Below are 15,118 nucleotides of genomic sequence, written 5' to 3'. Positions count from 1 at the left end.
CCGTGGGGCCCCGGCTCCGGAGGTGTGCACCATAAGACGGAGATTGGTGGGGTCTAAATGGGCTGCTTTTTAGAGATGGAGTAAAATGGAAAAAGGTAGTTTAAAAAGGTAAAATTTTAATAGAAAGCAAAGAATGTCATATCGAGAGAAGACGGGGGAGAAATGGCATGAGATTATCTGAGCAGAAAATGTTGAGCTGCTCTGCCATAATTGGTATTTATGAACCACGGGGGTGAGTGCTTGTATGCTTGTACCTTGGCAATGTTTGGTGTCATAGCAACAGGCTAACTGCTAAATAATCAATACTCATGCTTGTAAATAAATGTACAGACATGTGGGTAACTAGTTTCTGCTTGAGCTTTTTTTTTAGGTTTAAGTGCAATTGTGCAAAGAGATGAATAAAACCGCATAGAAACAAGTACACAGCGTAACTGCAACAGGGAGTTAGAATTTTGTTAAATTGGTTTATATTTCCATACCTGTGGAAGCTGCATGGACTGATGTTAGGCTGACATATTCACAGGGCAACTCTCGACAGCTGTTTTCTAGGGTCTTCAATATCAAAACCTCTGAATGCACATTCAAAGTGCCTGTAGCTTCAGACGTGACCACAAATACGGGTGTTTTGTGAGATGCTCGTGCTCTCCAGTTTTAAAGACGGCATATTGAGAGTGAGCGGAGCAGTGGTGGGTGTTGGTCTGCTCCCTCCGGGCAGGGCTCGGGCAGGCTGAGGAGTCTGAACGGAGACGGTGTGTGTGTTGGTGCCCAGGCTCTGCCTGCGGGGAGCAAACCCCCTTCACAAGACGTGAGCGTGAGTGGGGTGGGTGAGCACTAGAGGCTCCAGATGTAATTAACTCCGTATTCAGCAGTGGCAATATTTGTATTCAGTATTCTCTCATGTGCACTAGGGTAACTCATTAACCACAGGAGGCTAATTTTAGGCATTTATGGTTAGGTTCCGCAGCAATAATACATGGCTAAAGCAGTTTGAGCTCTCAAGGGGAAAAAATAAAAGATGATTATTTCCTAAAAATGATTTTAAAAAATCATAAAATGGTGTTAAATTGTGTTAATTGCTTTGGATGTTGGAACAAACGGTGCAAAGTCAGAGCACGTAGCAACACTGCTACACTCCCTCCCCAGCGCACTAAGCATCTTCGGCTGGTGCGCGTGTCTGTACGGCAGCCACAGCTCAGGCTGCTTGGCGGCGGAATGACCCCTCTCCTCCTGTGTTTGGCTGATTTAACAGGAATGTTTCCTGCTAAACAGGAACCACCCCCACCCTGGGAAGTGGGAAGCGTTTCCCCGAGGAGCTGCCCTCGCACCCTCGCCACCTGCAGCCGGAGCACCAGACATGGTCAACACTTTGCAGCTGTAGGCTTACATGTACTCCATCAGTCCTGTACGCCACCTCGCCAGGATTGCAAAGCTCAGCAGGCTGTTAGTCACTGGCTGAGAATCTGTTGCAGCAAGGGATCTCTCAGCCTCCAGGAGTAACCTGGAGAGACATCCCTGCTAAGGAGGAGAGCCTGCCATGCCGCCAGAGAGCTCCACGGGCCAGGGAGCAAACCGATGAACTTGGGGGCATATTTGCATACCAGCTCTTTCTCGCGTGGCGCACGCTCCGGCCCTCAGCTGCTGAGCCAGATCCGTGGCCCTTCAGTACGGTGCTGTCACCTGCCTCCCCACACGCCAGCGTCGGACCATCGCTGGTGGCCATTGCTTAAGCAGAAATAGTTGGGGGGAAAGCACATGCCACGCTGCACCCCGTGACTACAGGCCCCTCATCTTAACCTCACAGAGCGGTCGCCGGCCACCTCTTGTCTCTGTGCCATAAATACTCTATATTGATAGTTTGTGCACTTACAGATCCACGGTACGCAGACAGCAAAGCCCTGCTATTTGTTATGCCTTAATTTGTATTACTATATGCGTAGTTGAAATTGGGTTATTTGTTTTATTATGTACCACACCTTTATATACAATATAATTGTAAGTAATAGACATGCTAGAGTTAGTAAACTGCCGCAGGTACCAAAGCTGTGGGCTCCCTGTCCAAACAGGTTGGGAAGAAACCTCAAAAGAAGAGGCACAGAAATGATGCTGAAGACTCCCATGGTTTTCATGCTTCTTAAAAAGGGTGATCCCAAGGAAACCTTCCTGCCCCGGGAGTCTGCCACCCAACGAATCATCCTCGTGCGTGGCCATGGTGCAATATACCGCTTTCAGTATATACATATCAGCATATTCAGCAATATGCTGCTGTAATTCATATTTCTAGAGGCCAGCAGGACAGATTTGCTATCCTATTTATACTGTCATAGTTTGATATTCTTTTTTAATATTATTTAAAAAGAAGCAAACCTCAAGCCCAGAGCAGTGGTAATGGCCAACGCGCCTTTTGTCCCTGAGCACCAGCCGTGAGTGCCGTGCCGGTGGCTGAGCTGCTCGCTCAGGGACGTTGACTGTTAGCCACGGCATTGGAAGTGCTGCTGCTCTCTGCAAATGCTTTACATTTACACCAGTAGGATCACTCACACAGGATGAAAATGAGCTAAAGTATGAGATGAGGTATCTGGATCCAGTTACTGCTCTGACTGGTTCTGCCTCAGAGCTGCAGCATCACATGGCAAATGCAAGGAAGAAGCTGTGGTGCTGTTAGCACACGGATTTTGTAGCAGAAGAGCTGCCCAGACGGCCTAATTACAGCCAGCCTTGCTTTCCGTAACCCAGCACCACGCTGTGCCAAATCCGTTGCTGGTTCTGCACTTGCTGGTTTCTTAGCAAGGGCCACGGCAAGTGAGTGAAGGAAGAAGTGAGCCTGTGAGATGATCTGTTGGACTTCCAGGAGGAATTCAGCTGCTGTGAATGTCTGGAGGAGCAATAAAACCTTGCCAAATTACAGCACACGTTCCAACGTGGTGTGCACATGCACAACATGTAAGAAATTATTATCATTTTTAGAATAAACAATAAGAAAGAAAGAATCTGCTAACTGACCCATCCTTGTTCTATTTGATATTTAGACTTATACACTTATATTGGTATAGCAGAGATACATGCAACGGTGTTAAAAAAAAATTAACACTTATTCTTTAAACTATTTTTTTCCTGCAAAACACACTGATCAATAGCATACTAGAACAGACGGTATCTTAAAAAAAATCCCAAACCACTTCTTCCCTTTGCAGTGCAAGCTCCTGGCCATGCAGAGCAGTCATACCAGGCAGCACTGGTGGTGCTGATAGAAACGCTCTTGGGTCCTGCTGCTGCTCCTGCGCGTGATGCCCCTCACCGCCTCCCCCCGCAGCTCCTCACCATCCCTGCCCTGGTGGGGCACGCCGGGTGCTGGGCAGCCCCGCAGGCTGTCGGGCAGGGTCTGACCCCCAGCAGCCCCTGGCTGCCACCGCCGCAGCAGCACACCTGCCGTGGGCATGCAGCCCCAGCCTGCCCCAGCTCAGAAACCAGCTCCCCCATGGCAGGAGCTGACTTTGGAATTTTTTCCTTCTCCCATGCATCTTCACAAGTAAACGCAGTGTGCACCCAAGAGCAGCTGCTACCGAGAGTTGTTGCAGCAGAGAAGAGAGTCCGGGTTGGTTGGGTGTTAATTACTCATTTATTGTTTTCACAGGGTCAGGGCTTAACACCCGGCGGCAGCGCAGCCCCCCCAGCCGCTCGCTCCCTCCCCCCAGCGGGGTGGGGAGAGACTCGGGAGGGTGAAAGTGAGAAAACGGGTGGGCTGAGATGAAGGCAGTTCCCCAGGTACAGCACAAGCTGTGTGCACAAGCAGAGCAAGCCCAGGCGTTCCCCCAGCACCTCCCAGGGCAGGAGGTGCTCAGCCCCCCCAGGGCAGCAGGGCTCCAGCACACCTAACGGGGCTGGGGGAGACCAGCGCCATCGCTGCCAGCGGCCCCCCTTCCTCCTCCTTCCCCCAGCGCTCCATGCTGAGCGTGAGGCCGTACGGGGTGGGTACCCCTGGGCTCGGGGGGGGCAGCTGGCGTGGCATGTCCCCCCCCAGCTCCCTGTGCCCCCCAGCTGCTGGCTGTGGGGGGTGAGGAGCAGAACAGCCCCCGGCGCTGTGCAGGCGCTGCTGGTTCATCCTCTCCAGGTCCCTGGAAAATGCCTCACCGAGGCTCAGCATTTCTTCTTCTCCTATGGGATGGGTGGACGTACAAGAGAAGCTGGAACTGGAGGTAGATTTGGAAGTTAGACACAGCTGTGAAACAAGGAGATTTTCAGATTTTGGTGTTCTTTTTCGGGTTTTGCTGTTGGGGATGTGTGCGTTAAGGTTTTTCTCTTCTTTTTCAGGGTGTGTTCATCCTTCCTCTTGCCAAGTCAGTCCCCAGCTGAATGCTGCAGCCTCTCGAGGTGTTCTGACACGAGAGCCAGCTCCTAGTGATTTAGTGCCTCTGAGCCGCAGCCAGATAATGATCTTTCCAGGTACTCAAGTTTCCCTGAAATTCAGACCCTTGAATTGTTTTGTTTCGTGGGTGGCTTTGTGTCTGTGGGGCATGGTGCAAAGGAGAAAAGTTCCACTCCAGCGCCGGAGTGCCCCAGCTGCTCCTCTCCACCGCCGGCAGCTTTCTTCTCCCAGCACCCAGGGAAATGAAACAGGTAATGAGCTCAGAGAGTTCTTAACAGGCACTCGAGTGAAAAAAAAAAAAAAAAAGTCAGAGCAACCTTCACAATGCATGTCAAAGAAAAAGGGAAAAAGCAAGATGAGATTGGGAAGAAAATGTTGGCACACTTTTCCAGTGTGACCATACAGTGCGTCAGAGAGAGAATGGCTGGGCACGGCTGGCCTGCTCTGCCTTGGAAATGCTCATTACTTGTACATTAATGAACTTAAGAAAATGAAATGTACTTGGTCATTAAGTGACATTAGAAAACTTAATTTAAACCCCCCATAAACAGTGAGCAATGTACAAATAAATTCTCTGCTGAGTCAACTTCAGCCTTTGCGGTTGGGTTCTCCCCTGTCTTTGGAGGGGGAGGATTCCTTTCTGACCGGTGAGCAGCAGAGATATTTCAAAAGAGATAAAAAATCCTGCCTTCAAAGCTTCCCAAAAAAGGAATAGATCGTTGCTCTTGTGCGCAATTTACTGTGCTCAATAAGTTTTCTGGGAAATCCATTGTACAGCCTCTGAGGCTCAGCTCATCATGGGCTATGACAGCCTGGTGTCAGTGCCAAAGAGAGGCAAGAGAAGGTTTCCAGGAGCACCAGTGTGTTACAGTATGGGGTACAGTCTCCCATTTTTTAGCAGAAAATAGGAATAGCTATTGAAGTCGTGCCTTAGAATGCAATAAGAGATGGGCAGTGTGTTGCACAGAGCTGAGTCCTACCCAGCTAATTTCCATGTGCAGTGTCTTGTCATCCCAGCAGGTCTGCAGGGGTCCAGCGCCAAACAAGATTGTGGAGGGCGGGGTTCCTGGGTGGCTTCAGGAAAGCTGCCCCCTCCCCCCCACCCAATCTGTGCATGAGTCTATGCGAGCTTGGTGATCCCAAGAGATCCTTCATGTCTTTAGTACTCAAAAAATATTGTAAACCTCAAGCTCAACAGCCAGAAGACCCCTCTGCATCACCTGTGCCCACCCACAGAAGATCATATTAAGATTAGAAATAAGGAAGAAATTACTGTGAGGGCGGCGAGGCGCTGGCCCAGGCTGCCCGGAGCAGCTGTGGGTGCCCCATCCCTGGCAGGGCTCAAGGCCAGGCTGGACGGGGCTGGGAGCAGCCTGGGCTGGGGGGAGGGGTCCCTGCCCGTTGCAGGGGGTGGGACTGGGTGGTCTTGGAGGTCTCTTCCAACTCAGACCATGCTGTGATTCTGTGATCTGTGGTATTGTGTGTGGAAACTTTAGAAATGAGCACCTAAATTAAAAAGTGGAAGATGTTGCCTGCTGGCATGTCCTAAGCAGCGCCATCAGACATGCCCAGCGGTCTCACTCACTGAGGGGCAGTTGGGGATATACTGTTGATCGGGGGAGAAATGGGGAATTATGAAGTGACCCAGCTCTCCCTGATGTTAACTCATTAACAAAACGTGGGCTGAGGGCAGGTATGGCTTACGTGGCAGTTTAATGTCTCAGCAGCTTTTATCTATGTTTTGTTCATACACAGAACGGCTTAAACAATAAAGGACGTGTTTGCTAGCATCTGCATTTTACCCAGAGAAGCTTCCCACATGGGGGCTTAATGCCATTTGAATGAGGGGTGCATGTTGCCTTACATGCACGTTTAAGAGCGGCTCCTTCACCCTGCGAGGGCAGGGAGTGGTGGCACAAAGCCAGGGGAGGCTTCAGGAGCGGTTCTCTGTGCTCATGTCTTGCATGTTCAGTAACCCAGTAATAATGTAATTCAGTAAACAGCTCTGGTACTCTTTTGGGAAAACGTCTGATACAAATATATCATGTATTATAACGGCCATTGATGTAATTTTAGGTGGCACCTGGTGCTTCCCTGCTCCCTGGAGCCGAAGGTGGTGAGGAGCTGCCCCGGGGCTGGTGGGGGAGCTGGGGGGTGTGGGGGAGAGGGGGGGGAAGGGAAGGCACCTACCTGGAGCCCCCAGGCCGCCTGGCAGGCGCAGGCCTTCCCCCACTGGAAAGCAACAGCGGGAGCAAGGGCCCTGCGGCCGCTGTGTGGGTAAGGGGCTCGCCGACAGCCATGGCCAAGAGCTGCCCACAGGAAGACAAATCCTGTCTTTCCCATTCCTGCCGTTCTCCCAGCGCCATTCCCTGCCTTCCCAGGGGTTGGGGGGGTGCACCCCCCCCTGCAGCGTCATGCTCAACACTGCCCACCACGGCTTGCTCCTTGCTCCCCCCTCTCCAGCTCAGCCATGTGTTATCTGCCACGGAAAGTTGGCAAGATCTCTTGATCAAGGGTTGTGGCCATCATCATTCTTTGCTATTTCCCTGTAAACAGCCCTCCCTTTACACTCAGCTTTAATTTTGGCCTCTCTGCTTCGTTCCCATTGCTCCTGAAGCCCCACAGTCCTTCACGTCCTTGTCAGTGCCCCCCTCGGTGGGAACTGCTGGGTGGGATCCTGCCCGCAGCTGCAGCCACGCAGCACGGAGCCGTGACACCACAGGTAGGACGCTGGGTGGGCAAGGAAATGTCTTTTGAACCTTGGCCAGGCTCTCTGCTTCTGCTCAGCTTCTGTGTGTTTTGCAGGCAAAACCAGCACTGCTTGGCCAGCATTAAGTGGTATTTCAGCACCAGGCAGGAGGAAGCAAACAGCTGTCCGTTTTCACTCAGGATGGCCAGGCCAGGCTATACAGATTTTATTATAAGCTCTGAACCAGCAGAACCTGTGTACTGGCCTCAGGAACAAGATGAGCTGGTTCTTCATAATTGTAAATTTATTTTTTATTAAAATATAATTGTAAAATCTGTTGCCAAAAGAAAAATAATAGAAAAATAAATCCTCAAATCCTGCAAATGCAAGACTGAGCTTTCATGGTTGGAGGAAGAAAAGAGCAGGGATGGAAATGGGGAGCCATGCCTCCCTTCCCTTGAAGCTGCCTGTGACCGATGCTCTCGCCGTGGCCCAGCTGCACGGCTTGTGCTTATGCAGACACAGTGGGCACTGCTGAGCGGCTCCGGTACCCACTGTACCCAGCATCCACAGCCCCCCACAACACACTGCCTTCTGCTGCTTCCACATCATCTGGAGGAGACTGGCGGCTGGTGGGCCACAGGCAGCCTGCGGAGACAGGAGTGACATGGGGTGCAGCCGGCTCACCCCCCGAGAGCCAGCTCCGCCACCGCTTCTGGGCATCCCGTGCCAGTGCAGGTGTTCACTGGAGAGGCTGGGAGGAGAGGGGAGGAAAATGAATCAGACTTCAGCAACCTGCTAAGATCCCCTTCGGTGGGAACAGACCTTGTTGCTGTGGTGTACCATATGAGTTCAAGCCTTTTCAATGTTTGATTTGCTAATGAAAAGTAAAGTTCTTCAAAGCGCTTTGCTGTGACCCCCTTTACGGCTCTTCTAGCGCACGTTTCCTACCTGGGTAATTTATATGGGCAGCTGGGCTGCAGCTCAGGCTCTGCCCGCTGCTCCTTGCGGTCCTGGGGAGAGGGCTGCTGCTCGCTCCCTGCCTCTGCCTGTCTCTATTAGTTATTAGAGTTCTGGGTTTTTTGGGTTTTTTTTTTTTGTTTTTTTGGTTTTGTTTTTTTTTTTTCAAGTAGCATTAACTGAACTGCCACATGCTCAATATTTAAATAAAGACCTGAAACTTTGGTGCTATACATTTTCAAAGTTTTTTTCCTACTAATGCTTTTTTCAATGCCTTTCTCCCCCCGCCTCTACGATAAAGCAGCAGCTTTCTAGGAAGGAGAGCCCCTTTAAATGGGATATAATGAGAGACAGCCCTCTTTAATGGGAAATAAAGAGAGAGAAGCACTGGTGAGCCAGACCCATGGTTCCAGAGCTGCTGGGGCATTGCTGCTGAGCATTGATCTCTGCGCTGCCTGGACAGCCTGAAGCTGCTCCTGCCCTCCTGCTGCTGAGCCGTGCCCCCTGCCCTGCAGGCAGAGGGAGCTGGGGGGGGGGGGGGGGGGCAGGCACAGGTAAGGAGTTCAGGTCACCTCGTCCCCCACTGCTCAGCAGCTCACGTGTAGGAGAAGTCCGGAGGAGCAAAGCTCTGCTCTTACCTCTGACGGGTCCTCCGTGGGATGGCAGTTAGTGATTGCCCTTCTCATTGCACAACCGGTGCCTCAGGGACCCTGCCAGGCTCAGTTAGGAAACGCCTTCGGTATTTCAGCAGATCCCTCCTGAGGAGCATTGCCAAAGTAACATTGTGTCCTAAAGAAAAAGGATTGCTGACAAACAACTAAAATAAAAAACAAGCTTTATCAGCACCCAGCCAGCGTCGATGAAAGATATACAGAGGTTATTCGTCCAGCTGTATTTCCTCTAACTTTGCTGACATGCCTGGATCTTCTCCCATATGTCACCTGTATCAGCCAAACCACCAGCAAAATAAGCCTCAAAAGCGTTTGACAATGAATATAAGCACAAATAAAGTTCACTTTTAAAGCAGACAATCAGGATACTTGAAGTGTGTCCCGGATGGCTTCAGGTGGGACCTGATGGTGCCTTACCTGGCATTTGCTGGATTCCCACAGCTGATGGATACAAAAATGGGAGAAAACGTCTGTGAAGGCAGCATGTGGCCCTCCAGCGTGGGCGTTTCCACCTGGCCGGTCATACACAACACGCTGTTATAATCTGGTCCAAACGTAGGTAACTTTGCATGGATAAACCCAAATGCTTTAAGAATAAAACCTCTGGCTACTGTGTGGCAACTGGGAGGTGACAGTCATGAGGACAGACGTGGGTGTTGCTGTGGCTGGGGGCCATGGTGAAACCTCGCTGCTGCCGTAGCACGCCGGCCCTTGGCATGCCAGCTGCTGGCACGCTGGCCCTTGCACTCTCACCACCCTTTCCCAACGATGGCACCGGTGCCAGCGGGCTCCCAGTCTGGGAAGGGTCACGCCTGGTGGGAAGCTAGAGGGAGTCTCGAGAGACGTGGTAACAGGAACGCAGCAGGGGAACGTCTAATGGGAGCATGGGCAGGCATCATCCCCTATCAGCTGCCGGCGGCACGAAATCTCAAGGTCACACTTACACCAGACCCCTCTTATCTGCGTTATCAGCTTTTATTTCCTGGGCTGTTGCTTGCCCCAGTTACTTCAGGAAAGAAAAGGACAAGAGGATGCCGCGGTATTTCTAAATGTTTATTCTGTCAGTAGACAGCAGCTGGTTTTCCAAGGGCTGCGCAGCTCCCACTGCAGTTTTTGGGGCCAAGCAGGCTCTCGGGCAGCACCAGAGCCGGGACCTGATGCAGCAGCCGTCGTCCCTCGAGGCGCAGGGGGCTGGGCTGGGGTCCCGCACTCCCACCTCCGCCAAGTGACTGTACAGCGCTGCTGGCCACGCTGGGCCGGGTGACTGCGTGGTACACAGCGCCAGCAAACTGGGCTGCTGAGAGGCTGCCTGTCACCGGTGAGACGCGTTGAGGAAAATCGAGTTCCTCTGAGGCCATAGAGCCGAGACTTGTCCAGGAGCTGGGGCAGAGCCTGGCTGCTGCCCCCAGCCCGGCTCACCGCAGCCCTGGTGGTGTGGGTCAGCCCCCGCGCCACAGCTGGCCAGCCCCCATCTCCCGCGTCCTGGTGTGATGGAAATAAGGGCTGGGAACGGCTGCCCCATGTATTTGGTGAGGGTGTAAAAGGTGACCCCGAGCCCTGGCAGCAGTGCTGCCCTCCACTCACAGCCCAGGTCTGGATCTTTTCTTCAGCACCAAGGCTTAGCTCGCTTGAAGCTTTACAATGACTTACATTTGAGGTTTGCATGTGAATTTGATGCCAGTTCTGTGACACCGAAGTGTTTGGGACAGAGCCTGGACCTTGCAGAATGTTTCAGGTGCAGGGCTCGCCTCGCCGCCTCCTCCCCTGCACGGTGACGGGGGTCCTGTACCGAGGGCCGGAAGAATTTGAAGTTACCAGCTCTAGCAAGGGAAGGAGACAACATCATGTATGTGCTGCTGAATGTAATTAATGTACTTATTTATCATAGTACACTTGCATGATGTGGTGGCTGGTGTTTCTAAAGCCCTGGGCTGCCTGCTGCCGGTTAAACCCCAGGTTTCCAATGGCAAAACCCGCTATCGTTGTGAGTTTTGGTGACCTGATGCAGTTGGCTTTAACTGAAATGCTGTTGGGTGATGCCAGGGAAACACACAAAGGGCAGCTTTAATTTTTCATTATTTTTCTTTCCATCCAGGTTTCCTACCCTTTCGTTCCCATCCCGTGGGAAGCCACTGGAGGAGCGTGCAATGCTGCAGGAGTGTGCTGTTCAGTACCTTCCTCCCTGCCGTGTGCTGGCACCCGCTCCCGGGTGTCTGCTCACCTTCTGAGGGTGGGGATGAGAACACAAAATGTGCGTGCGCACCAAGGAGGAGTGGAGCACTTGTAGAGGAAAGTCCTTTCTGAACCTGCCACTTCCTTCTGCTTTTAAATAGTGTTTTGCACATGCTGCTGTCACCGAGCATCTCCTGCGGCCGATGCTCTGCGGTTGGTGAGCAGCTGCGTGTGTGGGTGGATGGGCACCTTTCCTACCTGCTGGCTGAGCAGCAACTAATAAGAAACAAGAGAGCAGCAGCTCTGTAAGTATGTCCTTAAGATACAATTATTTAAAATGACAATTAATTGTGAGAAAAGCTTTCCAGGCCCAAATCTAATTAAAATTTGGATTTAGATTCCTGTCAAGGAAAAAGACAATCGTAAACCCCAGCAGACCTCCGATTGTACAGGGGGGGAGCCAGCACGATGAACACCTTCTGGCAATGATGTTCAGGCCTGCTGGCATGTCTGGATGCAGGCAGGGTTTGCCCATGACGTGCAGTGCCTGCCCAGACACCCCCACAGGGGCAGGATGCAGGGTCAGGGAGAGAAGCCGGGGGCTCTCCTGGGTTTGCCTTCATCTACCTCCCCGGGGGATGCGGGGCTTTTTAGGGAGGGGGAAAAGACTTAGTAAATGCAGTTGAAGTCAGATGGCAAGGTGAAGCAAATGTGTTTATTTTGTTTAATACACTAATTAAAATGAGGTTTTAATGTTCTGTACAAAAACAGGGGAGGGGGGGAGATATGGCCCAGTGGTTGGTTGCATATGCTTCACCTGAACCATGCCAACTGTATGCTTACAGCTTGAAGCACATCACGATTTCATCGGCACTGTAGCTTTCAGGGCTCATTCAAACACATTTATATTCACTCAGTTACAAAAATATCTTCATTGCTTCTTTGAACTCTGGTACCTTCCCTGGGAGGAAGGCTTTGCCTCTCCTCGGCAGCCCCTGGCCTCCTGCGGCTCTGCCGGGAGCACTGGTGCTGTGTGCACCTGCCGAGCGGCCAGGGCGAGGGGCTCTGGTGCAAAGCCTGGGCTTGCTGCATTCCTCTGTGCCACTGTGACCCCCGACCTTGCTTTGCAAACTCCAGAACTACAATAAAACACCCACTTTCCGTAGACTCAGGACTGCAGCAAATAAGTGATGCAGCCCATCTTCTGCTCCAGGAGGTACAAAAGGAAATGATCTGTTTGCTTTCCTGGTTTTATGAACTGGAGAGCGTTCTTAGGAAATTCTAATGGCTTTATGGATTTAAAGCCATATTTCTGCAGGGCCAGGGATCATCAGGAGTGGCCAGGGCAGCGGCAGGGAGAGCGCAGCCCCCAGGTCGGGGGCTCTGGGAAAGACCGATGCTTCCTTTCGTTATTTATTTATCAGGATTGCTGGGAACTCCTGTGGCTGTGCTCCCCCCAGCCCTCTGCTGCGGCGTGTGGGACGAAGCATCAGCACCGAGACACTTGCACAAACAGCTTTAAATTTTGGGAGCTCAGAATCCGCTAGCGTGCATCCTGTAAGTGAGTGAATTTCAGAATTACATCACAAGACAGAATAAACCAAGGATAACTCAGGCCCGGGCAGTTCGGTAGCCTTTTGATCAAGCAGGAAACTTGAATTAAAATGCACCCGCAGCCCTGCCTGCCACGGGCGCGGAGCCCAGCTGGGTGCAGGGGAAGGTGGGGGCACAGACCCTTCCTGAAACGAGCACCTCCACCTGACACAGGGCATTATCACTGTCATTAATAAATAATGTTCAGTCATTTATTAACTGGCATTTCCAAAATTGCTGCAGAGGTTTCTGCGTCCACGCAGAACGTCCAGCCCACACAGCCAGGTCGCGCCTGCTCCTGCCCTGCCAGCGCCGCAGCAGGGAGCCCTGAGCCCCGCGTGGGGTTGGGGGGTTCCACACGGGCTGGCAGAAGGTGCGATGTGCAAATTAAACGATGCCATAATGGTTAGCAGATTTGCCTTGCTCTTCGGAGCATTTCAAAATGTCAGATTAACCAAAGCTGGCAGTTTATTGTTATTATTGAATATCACAGGCTTTACAAAGAGCCATCTACTATTTTTACCTTATCTGAGGTGAAAAATACAATGAAAGAGTCAGGTTGCCAGCATCCTGCAGCATCTGTTTTGCACCTACCCCCAGTCGCTGCTGGCGGGGAGCAACTGGGCGCTGGCTGCTGTCCCAGCGGGATGGCTGGGGACAATGGTGACACTGGTGATGTGCCAGCCCAGCCACGGTGACCCTGGCACTGTGTCCTTGGGCAGCAGAAAGCCCTGGGAATTTGCATTACCTGTCTCCTTTGCCCACCAGCGCAGGTGTGCTGTATGCAGGGGTGGGCACTGGCATGAGCCACTTGTCGGGATGCTGCACAGCGTGGAGGGTTTCCAAAGCCCTCACTGGGGGCTGAGCTGGAAGAGGAGTTTACACCAACACAGAGGATTTTGACCTGTGCTCAAATAACTGCTGCAGCGGAGAGAAAGGTGGGTAATGTCACCCAGCCTTGGCCAGCCAGTGCAGGGTCCAGCCCTGAGACTGCAAAGGCAAGATGCTGCTCACCTGGTTATTTGCAAGCAGCGCTGGCTTTAAAATGTGTGCATCTACTTTGAAAACAGTACTACATTTAGTAGCGATATTATTTTATTGTGAAAGCATTAACTTTCTGATTTCACAAAGCAGAGGCAAGGGAGCCAGAGCACTATAAGCAGGGAGGGCACAGTGTGATCCTGTAATTTGTTTTGAGATGCTTAGTGTAAAAGGGATATGTACCTGAGACCAAATGACTAAATAAAGCCCATAGATAATGGGCAATGACTGCAGGGTCCAGTAAAATATCAGCTGAATTATTAACTTTGACATTGTTACTGTACTCAAACTAATTTATTGACATAGCTGCTATAATCATTCATTTCCAGTAACTTAGATAATCCTGCTATGTCAATACATGCGAGGGGACAGGGGAACAGGGCCAAACCCCACCGTGGTGGTTTTGTAATTGTCTTTTAAAAGTGAGAGGGTGGATGGGGAGAAGACAAACAGAGCTTGTTTGGTACATGGCCCCAGTGCCTTTTTGGTTTTGTCTTTCCACAAATGAATGTGTATAAATGGATTGCAGCCAGGAGGTTTCTCACCTCCTGAAAAGCAAAGTGTCAAGTCAAAACCAGGCTGGGGGTGAGAGCAGGTGATTAAAATAAAACCCTGCCAGGCTCAAACTGGTGCTTGTGCAGTTTGTGAAACACTGGAGAGGTCTGCATGCAGGGAGCAGCTCTGAGGGGCTGCAGTGAGTGGCTGGGCTGTGAGCGCCGAGGGGCTGGATGGGGTACCAGGGGCTCGTCCCACTGCCCACTGCAGCCTCTGCACCCTTGCCTGCCACCCGAGCATCTGAAGCACAGCCCATGAGCCAGCGCAGGCTCTAGAGTGTCTTTTTGACCTTGAGACTGCTTTCAGTAGGACATTTTGCTGGCAGCCCTGTGTGGATTTGCGCATCCTGATGGCCTATGGCTGCTGGGCCACACAATGCTTGTGTGATGCATCAGCTGAGCCCCTGCGATGCACTGAGCAAACTCATGTGTTGCACCAGCTAAGCATGTGCAATGCACTGGCCAGGTTCATGAAATGCGCTGGCCGAGCTCGCACAATGCACGAGCCAAACTTGCACAATGCACTGGCCAAGCTCGCAGGATGCACTGGCCAAGCTCATGCAATGTGCTGGCCAAGCTTACCAGATGCACTGGCCAAGCTCATGCAATGCAGTGGCCAAGCTTGCCCAGTGCCCTGGGGTGTGTGCCTTTGCTGTACCCCATCCCAGCCGGGAGCTGTGGAAGCAAGGCACAGGAAGGGAGAGCCTGCTCTGGTGGCATTTCCCAAGCAGCTCATGGGGTCTTCTAATTATTGTTGCCTACTGGTGGTTCAGCTGTGGTTAATGAACTGCAGCAGCTCCTTGTGCTTGCAGCCCAGGGGGAAGACTGGGGCAGGCAAAGGAGCAGGACTGGGACGGCACGGGGGGGCAGGCAGCAGCAGCCTCTGCCCCATTCCCAGTCCTGGGGGCTGTTGCGGGCTGGACGGAGGCAGCCACTGCCGCTGCGGGGTCTGGCACTGGGGATGCTCAGGGACACAGCTCGGGGCATGCTGGGGATGGAGAGGGGATGGTGCCACTGTCGGGGGGCAGCAGGGAGGGTGCAGGGGGCAGAAGGGGCAGCCTGGGTACACAGACAC

The 15,118-nt window shown here is 52.1% G+C and overlaps 1 long non-coding RNA gene across 1 annotated transcript; it reads left to right on the top strand.

The window, feature by feature from the left end:
• The first annotated feature begins 4,076 nt into the window (after positions 1–4,076).
• Positions 4,077–4,669, top strand: LOC119155841. The gene is made up of 2 exons (XR_005106869.1): positions 4,077–4,193; positions 4,309–4,669. It is a non-coding gene; the product is annotated as an uncharacterized LOC119155841 (long non-coding RNA).
• The last annotated feature ends 10,449 nt before the right edge of the window (positions 4,670–15,118 follow it).

Source organism: Falco rusticolus, chromosome 11 (assembly GCF_015220075.1).
Source record: "Falco rusticolus isolate bFalRus1 chromosome 11, bFalRus1.pri, whole genome shotgun sequence".
Classification (NCBI taxonomy): Eukaryota; Metazoa; Chordata; class Aves; order Falconiformes; family Falconidae; genus Falco; species Falco rusticolus.
The sequence above is the reverse complement of the archived record's forward strand: the minus strand, read 5'-3'. Positions and strand labels throughout refer to the sequence as shown.